This window comes from Trachypithecus francoisi, unplaced genomic scaffold (assembly GCF_009764315.1).
Source record: "Trachypithecus francoisi isolate TF-2019V2 unplaced genomic scaffold, Tfra_2.0 Lachesis_group15, whole genome shotgun sequence".
Taxonomy (NCBI): domain Eukaryota; kingdom Metazoa; phylum Chordata; class Mammalia; order Primates; family Cercopithecidae; genus Trachypithecus; species Trachypithecus francoisi.
The window spans coordinates 60,731,023-60,744,057 of NW_022681460.1; the positions used below are offsets into that span (position 1 = coordinate 60,731,023).

Genomic DNA, 13,035 nt, shown 5'->3' on the forward strand with positions numbered 1-13,035 from the left:
TTGTCTTCCTTTTTAAGCTGAATCCTATCCCATTGATGTGTGTACCACATTTTGTTCATTCATTCATATTTGTTGACAGACACTTGGATTGCTTCTACCTTTGGGCTATTGTGAATAATGCTGCTGTGAACATGGCCATACGAATATCTCTTTGAGACCCTGCTTTCAGTTCTCTCGGTTTTATACCTAGAGGTGGAATTGCTGGATCATATGGTAGTTCTATCTTTTTTTTTTTTTTTTTGAGGAACTACCATGCTATTTTGCATAGCAGCTACACTATTTTACATTCCCAACCGTAGTACACAAGGGTTTCAGTTTCTCTACATCCTCACCAGCGCTTGTTACTTAATTAATTAATTATTTACAGTAACCATCCTAATGGGTGTGAGGTACCATCACACAGTGGCTTTGATTTGCCTTTTCCTAATGACTATTGTCCTTGAGCAACTTTCACATGTGCTTATTGGCCATTTCCTTATCTTATTGGGAGAAATATCTTTTGCCATTTTTGAACTGGATTTTCTTCGTGGTGGTGGTGGTGATGTATTTTAATAGTGCACATGAAACTCATGAAAACAGCTTGAAGAGATTTGAAAGTTCCTGAAGTATTTGATAACTTCACATTGCATGAAGGCAAGATTATGTGGTGTGTTGACTGGGATTTTGAAAGAATTAACCTTGTCTTTTTTTTTTTTTTTTTTTTTTTGAGACAGAGTTTTGCTCTTGTCGCCCAGGCTGGAGTGCAATGGCACGATCTCAGCTGACTGCGACCTCCGCCTCCCGGGTTCAAGTGATTCTCCTGCCTTAGCCTCCCGAGTAGCTGGGATTATAGGCACCCGCCACCATGGTTGGCTAATTTTTTGTATTTTTAGTAGAGACAGGTTTTCGCCATGTTGGCCAGGCTGGTCTCAAACTCCTGACCTCAGGTGATCTGCCCACCTTGCCCTCCCAAAGTGCTGGGATTAAGGAATGAGCCACCATGCCCGGCCTATTACTTCTAAATCTCTAATATTCAAAGAGAATGCATCTGATTTTAAATTTTCTTAAATGGTGCTCCTTTATCTGTTCTTCTCCCAACTCATGCAATAACCATGGATGGTAGATGAATTAGATAGCAAGAGATAAAATGTAGTCTGTAATGGTGAGATTTTCTCAAATTTCTTACGATTCATTTAAAACCTTTCCTTCATATGTATTGTTTTCTTTCATTTTTTTGGCTATGCTGTTGCAGAGACCAGCCCATATATGTGAAAACAGTAGCACATTTGGGATTTTCAAGCTTCCAAAAGAATAGGGCAGAGATGAGACTGAGCCGAAGCTAAGGTTTTTACATGGCAGAGAACAATTATACAACACTCTATTAAATTTTGAGGTTTGCATCTTAATCGTTTTTGAAAATTACATTTCAGAAGGTAATTCCTATCTTTGTATGTCAGACTACCTGAAAGTTCACTAGTAGCTTAATTTCACTTAAAATATGATTTTGCTCCAAGAGGTCTCCTTACTTCAGAGCCCTTTCCCTCTTTCTCCATAAGGAGAGAATGAAAGATTGTGAGTGGCTAGCTAGGAGAGGTGACTTACAAAGCATAGAACAGGATGCCAGACACTTCTTGGTCACCAATCTAAATATGATGTAATGTGATAGTGAGATAGCCATATCCTTGGTTGACTTTTAGGAGGGAATAGTAAGGAGGGATTGTTGTGCTGAGCAGTTGGGCTGTTCTTGGGAGGGAATGTTTTCTGCAAGGGGAATAGCACCCTGGTTTAGGTTTCCCAGAAGCAGACTCTTAAGAAGAGGATTTGGGTGCTAGCAGTTTACTTGAGAAGTGACCCAGGAGATACTCGGAAAGGGAATAGGGAAGTGAGAGAGGGTAGAAAAGTTAGTTAATAAAGTTCTCCTTAGCAAGCAGGGTGTGACTGTGGATAACCAAAGTTTCATCCTGGGGAACCCTGGAAGCCTGTGAAAAACATGTACCCCAGAGTTTTCACACTAAGGGAAAAAGGAACTGGGATATTGATTTGTTTAGTTATGTATTTTTCTTTTTTTAGAGATGGGATCTCACTGTCATCCAGGCTCAAATGTGGTAGTGTGATCATAGCTCACTGCAACCTCCAACTCCTGGGCTCAAGCAATATTCCTGCCTCAGCTTCCTGCATAGTTGAGGCTACAGGTGCACATAGTTGTGCTTTGCTAATTTTTGTATGTTTTTTAGAGAGATGTCTCACTATGTTGCCCAGGCGGGTCTTGAACTCCTAGCCTCAAGAGATCCTTCTGCCTTGGCCTCTCAAAGTGCTTGGATTACAGGTGTGAGCCATGGCGTCTGACCTAGCTGGGGGCACTTCTGCCCCAAGTCCCATTCGTTGCTGGTTGAGAGCTCGTCCCAGGGAGCAGTGATCTCTGAGGACTTCTGTACAGGTGAAAGAGTGGAATAGGGCAGCCAGAGAAGCTTTCCCACAATGAGATGCAGGTGCTGGTGCAGGAAGTCTTGCCAGTGTGCCCCGGGTGGTAAGGACAGGGCATGTGTCAGGGTGACTGAGAGTAAGTGATCTCCTTACTGCAGAACTCTCCCCTCTTCCCCCTGTTGGAGCCTCAGTATCCCCAGAACCATCCTCATTAGCGTAATCAATTCTTTCTGTCTGTTTTTATAATCAATGCCAAGATTCTCTGGGTTCTGTAGGAAATTGGGCCTTTTTTCTAGCCAAAAACATTTACCAACTGTTGTCTATGTAGAATATCTATTTCTAGGTGTTTGTAAGAAAAACGTCTCTCTGGATCTAAATCTAATTATATTCATAGGGCAATGTTCGCTAAACCCAAATGAAACAATATCTTAGTAAAAACATACCCCAAATAATACATGAAGAATATAGTAAGTTTACTAGCATTATTATTCTCCAAATAATCTAAAATGTTTTTTTCAACCATTAATCTGATGCAAAGAAAAGAGAGGAGAGCTGAGACACAGAAACAGCTAGTCGGAGGGCTCAGCTTACAGTGCACTCAGTCAAAAAACTTATTTTGCACTTTTGGAGGCAGAGGTGGGCAGATCACTTGAGGCCAGGAGTTTGAGACCAGTCTGGTCAATATGGCGAAAACCTGTCTCTGTTAAAAATACAAAAATTAGGTGGGCATGGCAGCACGTGTCTGTAACCCCAGCTACTTGGGAGGCTAAGGCAGAAGAATCACTTGAACCTGGGAGGCGGAGGTTACAGTGAGATGAGATCGCACCACTGCGCTCCAGCCTGTGTGACAAGAGTAAGACTCCATCTCAAAAACAAAACAAAACAAAACAAAAAAAACCCCTTATTTTACATTAATTTCAGGGTCAGTCCTTCTCTTTTGTTTTCCTTTCACCCATTTTCCTGCTTTTCTAGGAACTAGTAATAATAAATTCTTGGATTTTTTATAGCTTTAACAAATTTTACATTATTACACACATCTATGTTAATTTCTATTTAGTCTGGAGAAGCTGGTTATAGCTGCTTATTCACTGTGAGGACAGTGGCTCAAAGAAGTTAAGTACTCTGCCTGGGATGTCAGAGTATGTGGCTTGCATTGAGACATTAATTCCAAATCCAGGGTTGTTTTTTTCTGTGCCATGCGTTGACTGCAGATTCTCTCCTCCTCCCATTTCAGTTCCTGAACCTATTTTAGCTCTGAAGAATTTCTTCAGTCTTGTCTTTAGAATTATTCGACTGTTTGCTGGGTCCTGGTCTGAGTCCTGTCACTTTAATAGTACCACATGGGGGTTCCCATAGTATAATGCCAGGCTAGCTTGGTGTTCTAGCTTCTGGCACTTGGCATGGGATTACTTTTCCTTTTAAGGCTGTGATCATAGTACTGCCTCACTGGCATATGCTTAGCACTCAATAAATGTTAGGTCTTATTAGATGTTACTCAAGATTATTATTTCTTTCTTTTTTTTTTTTTTTTTTTGAGACGGAGTCTCGCTCTGTGGCCCGGGCTGGAGTGCAGTGGCCGGATCTCAGCTCACTGCAAGCTCCGCCTCCCGGGTTCACGCCATTCTCCTGCCTCAGCCTCCCGAGTAGCTGGGACTACAGGCGCCCGCCACCTCGCCCGGCTAGTTTTTTGTATTTTTTAATAGAGACGGGGTTTCACCATGTTAGCCAGGATGGTCTCGATCTCCTGACCTCGTGATCCGCCCGTCTCGGCCTCCCAAAGTGCTGGGATTACAGGCTTGAGCCACTGCGCCCGGCCAAGATTATTATTTCTTAAAAGGATTCCAAACACACTCCCTACCGTGTCTGCTTCTGATATCTACAAGAAAATAAAATACAGACATTTTTTCTTTCTTTTGGTGCAGTGCTTGTCACAGCCCGATGCTAATACGTGCAGCTCTCTGTGATAGTTGCAGAATGTAGATTGTGTTGGTGTGCTAATCTTCATTTTTCCTTTTCTGAAAGGAAAGGGCAGATGAGCTGCAATGCCATGGATGCTATTGTATGGAGAGAAGGAGGGAAGCTTTAGATTCGGTACAATTTTAGAGGGGAAGAAAGGAAAAACCTACCAAGAGTATGTAAAGATGACAGTAACATGTCATTACGAAGAGTACTTATTTAGCCTGTGTGCCATGAAGTATGTATAGTCAAAGTTCTGAGGTGTCTCAGAGCAATGATTATTTGTGTAGTGCTATGTCACCATGTTTACATTCAGTTAGGTTTGTTTCTATTTGTTTTTAATTTCGAGAATTGTTTTTCTTTTTCATGTTTGTTTTTGATTTAAAAAAATCAATCATGTACCCGATTCCAAAGTCAACACTGTAACAAGTTACAACCAAGTCAGTCTCCTTTGCATCTCTGTTCTCTATCCTCTTTCTTCCCCCTTTTCTGTTTGTTTTTGGTTTATTTTTCCATGTTTCTTTTTCACAAATACAGCAAGTGTGTATATTGAGTCAAATCCCATCCTCCTTTCTTACACAAAATTAGCATATTACATATATAGTACTGAACCTTACTTTTTCTCTCACTATGTCCTAGAGATTGCTGTATGTGTCATATGGCACTTTTCATAGTTATTCACTGTGTGTGGATGCCATAGTGTATTCAACTGTCCCCTGATGATAGGTATTTGCATTCTTTGCAATCCTTTGTAAATACAAACAATGCTGCAATGCACATGCCATTCCATATATTCTCCAAGGTATAGTTAGGACAGATCCCAGAAATGGAATTTCTGGGTCAATGGGCAAGTGCGTTTTTGCTGATTATTATCCAGTTTCCTTCTGTTGAGTTCCATTTTGCATTACCACTAGCAATGTGTAAGAATGACTGTTTCTCCGTAGAACTAGAACTTTTACAGTGAATTTTAAACTATCTTTTCTTCGATCTCCATTTACTTGCACTTTCTATTTTAAAGAATATAATTCAGATTTCTCTAGTGATCATGAGTGTGTGTGTAGTGTGAGAATCTAGTGACAACTGTTCTAAGGTGGCATGAGAATGGGCAGCTCAGCTCAGAGTTTAGACCTCATCTGTTTCCAATGCCCTGGGGGTTTTGGGGAATAACTGAGAAAACAATAGATTTACGTGGAGAAATGGAGACTTTTGCAGCTTCTCCTGATTCAGATCGTCATTGGGTAACGTCATTAAATTTGCTTAAGGTAATTTCAAGAATTTCAATTCTACATTCCCTTAAAAACACAAAAGTATATTAGAAAGAATTTTTTTTAGCTAATTTTTTCCTTGAATTCAAGATTCTATTGAAGACCTATAATTTATTTAATAACAGGTTTTAGGGGAGAAAACGTTGCAATGAAAATATACATAGATTCTAAGGTGCCTTCTGATTTCAGAGTTATTGAAGTGTAAAGAAATCAGGGCTTTAGAATTAAGGAACTATGGTTTCATTGAAAGTAGAGAGAGAATATTACTTTTCATTTTTTCACCAGGAACTACATGACAGTTTCCTATATTACCATTCATCTGCTTCTGGCTTGGTCTTCTTTGACCTACTTAGACTCGGGAATACACGTCACTCTCATTTCTCCTGGTCAGCCTTTCTGCTTTTCTGACATGTGTAGGTACCTAAGAAGTAATTTTGTATATTTTCCAAAATGTTTGTGGTACAAAAAGGCCAAATGTTATCATGGTAATGAACACTTATTTTTGCATTTAATTTCTAAAATCTGATGTCCTATTTTAGTTAATTTCTAAAATACTTTATCTTTTTAGAGCAGTTTTAGGCTCACAGCAAAATTAAGAGGAAGGTACAGCTATTGCCCATCTACTCCCTGCCCGTACTCATGGACAACCTCCCCATCATCAATATCTCCATCTGCATGGGAGATTTATTATCATTGATGAGCCGACATTGGCACATCATTGTCACCCAGACTCCATAGTTCATCCTGGGTTCACTCTTGGTGTTGTACATTCTGTGGGTTTGGACAAATGTACAATGACATATATCCAGTTTTAAAAAAAATACAGTGTATTTTCACTGTCCTAAAAAGCCTCTGTGCTCTGCCATTTAAACATTAAAATTTAATGTTCTATTTTAGTTAATTTTTACAAATGTCTGAAGTATGGCAAACATTGCATGAAATATTTGTGTCTCCAAAATTCCTATAGTCCAAGCTTGAAACTATAGTTAAGATTAAACCATGGAGTATTGGAAATAGAAACCTAATTTGGTATCTGAAGTTTGAACCAATCATACTGAATCGTCAGTGGGATTGTCAGAAGCCTCCTATTTCATCTGCTTCCAAGTCTCACTGATGGCCAACTAGGAGAGATTTAATTTGCATATTATTCTCCAAACTTCTTCTACACCTCGTGTTTTTAAAAAACAGCTGTATTAAGGTACATTTTATGTATCATAAAGTTCACACTATTCAAATTTGCAGTTCATCCATTTTTGGTAGATTTACCCAGTGGTGCAACCATCATAATAAAACAGTTTTAAATAATTTTTATTGTACCAGTAAGATCCTCCATCCCTATTTACAGTTAATTCCCACCCCTAACCCCAGGCAACCACTGTCCTGCTTTCTGTCTCTATAGATTTGCCCTTTCTGGACATTTCATGGAAATGGAATCACACAGTCATAAGTGATCACTTGTGTTTCATTTTCACTTAGCAGAATGTTTTCAGGGTTCATTCATGTTTCAGCAAGTGTCAGTGGCTTGCTCCTTTTCATGATTACATAGCATTTCACCGTATGGCTGTGTCCTATTCTATTTAGTAGTTGATGGGCATTTAGGCTGTTTCCAGTTCTGGGTTATTACGAATAACGCTGCTGTAATGATTTGCACACAAACCTTTGCATGGGCATTTGTATCCGTTCCTCTTGGATAGGGGTAGAATTGCTCAGTTGCATGGTAATTATATGCTTACATTTTTTAGAAACTGCCGAACTGCTGGGTGTGGTGGCTCATGCCTGTAATCCCAGCACTTTGGGAGGCTGAGGCAGGCTGATCACGAGGTCAGGAGATCAAGACTATCCTGGTTAACACAGTGAAACCTCGTCTCTACTAAAAAAAATACAAAAAATTAGCCAGGTATGGTGGCGGGTGCCTGTAGTCTCAGCTACTAGGGAGGCTGAGGCAGGAGAATGGTGTGAACCCAGGAGGCGGAGCTTGCAGTGAGCCAAGATCGCACCACTGCACTCAAGCCTGGGCAACACAGAGAGAGACTCTGTCTGAAAAAAAAAAAAAAAAGAAACTGTCAAACTTTTTCACACTACCTTCTGCATCTCATTTTAACACTTTATTGTTAGAGGAAAAAGATTATAGTTCGTTCATTCATTCATAAAATGTATTTATTTATTTTACATGTACTTATTCCATACCTTATAAGTAATATGTATGAACAACACAGTTATTACCTTCAAGGTACTCACAATCCACTGGAGAAGCAGACAAACAACCAGATAACTAAATACAGTAAAAGGAATGTGTTTCTTCTGAATTTAAGACTAGATTTGGAAAGAGAAGTTTGCACAATGGCCAAAGGATGGGTTTGATACCTCTGGCAGGAGAACAAGTTTTTTATGATATCACGATTTCGAGGGAAACTTGCAGGTACCCATATAGAACCTGGAGGAAATCTTTTTTTTTTTTTTTTTCAGTAGAGACAAGGTCTCCCTATGTTGCCTGGGCTGGTCTTGAACTCCTGAGCTCAAGTGATCCTTCTGCCTCGGCCTCCCAAAGTGCTGAGTTTACAGGCGTGAGCCACCCCATTTGGCCACCTGCAAGAAACTTTTTAGAAAGTTAGGAATTGAAGAAGAAGGATCTCATTCAACAAACTCATTTTAGTTAATATAATAGGCAACAAGGGATCTGGAGAAACGTAGGAGGAGGAAAAGGAGGAGGAAGAGAAGAAAACTGTCATTCTCTCAGGATTTGCCCTGTGTGATTGTCATTTTTGAGGCATTTTTTTTTGCAAGTCAAATAAGCAAGGACCATTTTTGACATAAATTATCCGTGATTTTGAATATAACTCAACTGTCTTCAGAATACAAAAAAAAAGCTTCTGCTTTTAAAGTGATAATTTCCTGGGGAAACACTAAGGTGTTTTCACCCAAACTTATTTAGGCTCCTATTTAAGGGAATGTCAGCTGTTTCACTTATGCAGAAAAGGAATCCACCCAAATGAAGATTTACCATTTATTTTTTACATTGATTAGATTTAATTAGTTATTATTATTATTTTTTGAGACACATTTTAACTTTGTCACCCAGGCTGGAGTGCAGTGGTGTGATCACAACCCATGACAGCCTCAACCTCTGGGCTCAGGTGATTCTCCCACCTCAGCCTCTCAAGTAGCTGGGAATACAGGCGTGTGCCACCATACGCGGCTAATTTTTATACCTTTGCAGAGATGGGATTTCACCATGTTGCCCAGGCTGGTCTTGAACTCTTGGGCTCAAGTGATCCTTCCACTTTGGCCTCCAAAAGTGCTGGGATTACAGGCGTGAGCCACTGAGCCTGGCCAATTTTATTTTTAGATGAATAAAAATATTACTAAAAGTGTATGTAGGTATGTTACATTTTTGTTGATTGATTTGTGTATTATATCATTTGAGATAGATTTATTGTACTGAAAATGAGTTTTCTAGAAACTAATCATGCCATAAATTGGGTGCTGATTCTAATTCAGCTCCATGGAACTATTGTTTTTTTCTTTTTTTATTATTTTGTTTTTTAATTTTTTTTTTTTTGTTTCGAGACAGAGTTTAGCTCTGTTTCCCAGGCTGGAGTACAATGGTGTGATCTCGGCTCACTGCAACTTCTGCCCCCTGGTTCAAGCGATTCTCCTGCCTCAGCTTCAGCCTCCTAAGTGGCCGGGATCACAGGCGTCCACCACCATGCTTGGCTACTTTTTGCAATTTTTAGTAGAGATGGAGTTTCACCATGTTGGCCAAGCTAGTCTCAAACTCCTAACCTCAGGTGATCTGCCTACCTTGGCCTCCCAAAGTGCTGGGATTACAGGCGTGAGCCACTGCACCTGGCCAGAAGTATTGTTTTTCCTTTGTTTTTGATTTTTCTGTTTGGCTTTGGCTAAATGGGGGAGGGGGAGAGATGAAATTGTGGAACTAATCAGGGCTTGATTATAAAGGGTCTAAATCCTCTGCTGAGGCATTTAGAGTTGACCCGAGGGCAACTGGACACCATGCAGGGTATTTAATCAGAACGGTGCCATGAAGAATGCTCATGATGTAAAGATTTGCTGTGACTGTGGCTGTGATTTGGACACTAAATTTGATGAAAGGACAGAATTACAGAGAAGGAGAATAGTTTAGGAGACTTTTATAGTAATTCAACAAAACATTAAGGGTAAGTTGAAGGAGGCAGTAGGTAATGGATGGATTGAAGACCCGTGAGCAGATGCAGCAACAATACAACTTTGAGTTTACGTGCATGGGCACCGAGAAGGGAATGGAAGAGTTGGGGATGTCTCTCAGATGTCCTGTTTCGGCAACTGGCTAGAAAGTGATATTGTTCATTGAAGTGGAGAACACAGGAGAAAGGAATAGGCATTTTATGGAGTAAGATAATGAGTTTGATTTTGGATTTGTTACTCTTGTGGGGCCCATGGGAATAGGCTTACTAGGCAGCTGGAAATCTGGGACAGGAGTTCCTGGATTGAATCCCAGTTTGAGATATGGATTTTGGATATATGTAGACAGTGGTGATACAAGGTATGGGTTTTGGATATGTGTGTACAGTGATGACAGATGAAGCCATGAAAGTGTGTATGATCATCCATAGAGAGTTTTGGAACAAAAAGAGAATAAGTCTGTGGACAGAACTCTAGGGAACTCTGACATTTAAGAAATAGACAGGAGAACAAGACCCCTGAAAGAGAAGAAGGCATAGAGAAAAAAGGGGAGCAGCAGTAATGTGTTGTCAAAAAGGCCACAACAGGAGGGTGGCTCCAGAGGGAGAGAGCAGCTACAGCGCCACTTAGAGTTCAATTAAGTGAGGACTGAAAACAGTAGAGGGGATTTAGCAACACGGGCGGAGTTTTGGTCTCTACGGTTTCTCTGGAACATATGGAAATGAATGGGAGGAGGAAGTAGAAACAAATGCTGAGTCTAAGTGATTTTTTTCTTTCTAAATTAATTATGGAAATTTACATAAAAACGCCTTACCCTAACATAGATTCTTAAAATTGAGATGAAAGTCATACAACCTAACATTAACTACTTTAAAGTGAGCAATTCAGTGGCATTTAATACATTCACGACATTGTGCAACCTCCTCATCTATCTAGATTCCAAACATTTTCATCACCCCAAAAGGAAACCCCTTACCCATTGAGCAGTTGCTCCCTATTTCCTACTGCCTAGGCCCTGGGTAGCTACCAATTAGCTATGTTCTGTCTCCCTGTATTTCCACTTCTGGATATTTCCTATAAATTGAATCATATGAGAGACGAGCTTTTGTGTCTCGTTTCTTTCACTTAACACAAGGTTTTCGAGATTCATCCACATAGCATGTATTAGCACTTTATTCTTTTTTTAAGGCTGAATAATATTCCATTGTATAGATACAGCACAATTAATTTATCCATTTGTCTGTTAATGGGCATTTGGGCTGTTTCTACCTTTTGGCTGTTGTGAGTGCTTTGTGAACAGGGCTGCACATGTATTTGAGTACCCTTTTTCAATTCCTTTGGGCATACAGTTGAGCATCCGTAATCCCAAAATCCAATCCAAAATGTTCCAAAATCTGAAAGTTCTTGAGCACCAACATGATGCTCAAAGGGAGTATTCATTGGGTGTTGGATTTTCAGATTTGGGATGCTTGACTTGTTTGTACATGCAAATATCCGCAAATCAGAAAAATTCTGAAATATAAAACACTTACAGTCCCAAGCATTTCAATTAAGGGATACTCAGTTTGTAGATCTAAAAGTGGAATTGATGGGCCCTAACGTAGTTTTTCAAAACTATACTTTTTTGTAAGGTTGATTGAGAATCCACAGGAAGCACTATGCATTGTACAGAAAGTTGACTTAGTCTGTATTCTCTGAATACCTTATATTCTTTTTGAGAATCAGCATCCAGTAATTAAGCAACCTGTCAAGAGAGAAGCTGCATATATATAATATACATATGAATGAATACATATTCATTCTGTATACACACACATATGCATAAATAATGTTTAAAGAAGAGAGTATCCATTAGAATTAAATTTTGAATTTTTTTTTTTTTTAAGACAGAGTCCCACTCTGTTGTCCACACTGGAGTGCAGTGGCGTGATCTCGGCTCACTGCAACCTCTACCTCCCAGGTTCAAGCTAACCTCCTGCCTCAGCTTCCCAAGTAGCTGAAATTGCAGGTGCCCACCACCATGACTAGCTAAATTTTTTTTTTTTTTTGTATTTTTAGTAGAGACAGGGTTTCACCATGTTGACTGGGCTGATCTTGAACACCTTTCCTCTAGTGATCCACCCGTCTCAACCTCCCAAAGTGCTGGAATTACAGGCATGAACCACTACACCCATCCTTGAGTTTTGAATCTTATAAAAAGAAGGCATTTCAGGTGAAGAATTTAGATGAGTTGAGTCACATAAGAGAGAGAAGATGGGCATAGGGTTAGATGCTTCACCGTTTAATTTTTCCGAAGAAAAGAATGCAAGTTGCACTCTAGTTGACAATAAAGGAAAGAGCAGAATGATCAAGTAAACTAAAAGCACCCATGACACTAACTTAATAGCTAGCCGACTTGTAAAATTAAGACGGTATTTTTTAAATCCATTTTTACTCATCTCCCAGTAACCACAGACTCATTTATGTTTAATCTTGTGGATTCTATTTCTCTACTCAGAGACATCAGTGTAGACGCGAGAAGATTTGAATTCTATGGGTGACAAACAATCTAGCTTCATCGTGGCTCAGTTAAACTTTATTTGTAAAACACAGATCAACAAATTCTTAGAGAGGTGGGACAGTGATTATATTTCCTATACATGTTTTTGCTGATGTAAAGTGACATTTATGCTATGTCCTCATAAATGCAATTTTCTTCTACAGTCTTTTCTTTGTAGAAAGAATCCCCAGGAATCAACAATGGGACTGAGGTTCTGAAAGATGTAGCTCTGTGATTTAATCCCCAAGGCCCTGCCTACAGACTTGGGAGGGGAAATAATGTGTGTTGAGTGACTCTTAGCTGTTTTGTTTATCTGAGCTCATTTAAATCATAACAACCAGTAAGTGGTCGATCCATGATAGGAATGCAGATTTGCTAACTCCAAAGTCAGGGCTCTGGGCACCATATATATCAAGAATGTGAGTTAGGTTTCTTCCTATGTGCTAGCTGACTAGAGTAGTAGGAATAGAAGATGCTATAGATGCTGACGGGCTCAGCAGACATAAGACTCTGTTTGGTTAGCTATGTTTTCCACGGAGACAGGAGGCGGGTGGAGGCAGGTCCTATGCCTGCCATATGGTGACCACCCCTAAGCTGTGTCATGTCATGTCACTTCTCATGGAAAGATTCTGAGTGACTTGTCAGGAAAACATTAATTTTTTTCTCATGAATTGTGTGTCTGGGACACCTCCA

At 39.8% G+C, this 13,035-nt stretch overlaps 1 protein-coding gene across 10 annotated transcripts in view; it reads left to right on the forward strand.

The window, feature by feature from the left end:
• Nucleotides 1-13,035, forward strand: part of IPCEF1 (interaction protein for cytohesin exchange factors 1) — a 204,807-nt gene that overhangs the window by 124,824 nt on the left and 66,948 nt on the right. The gene's annotated exons all lie outside the window — the stretch shown is intronic.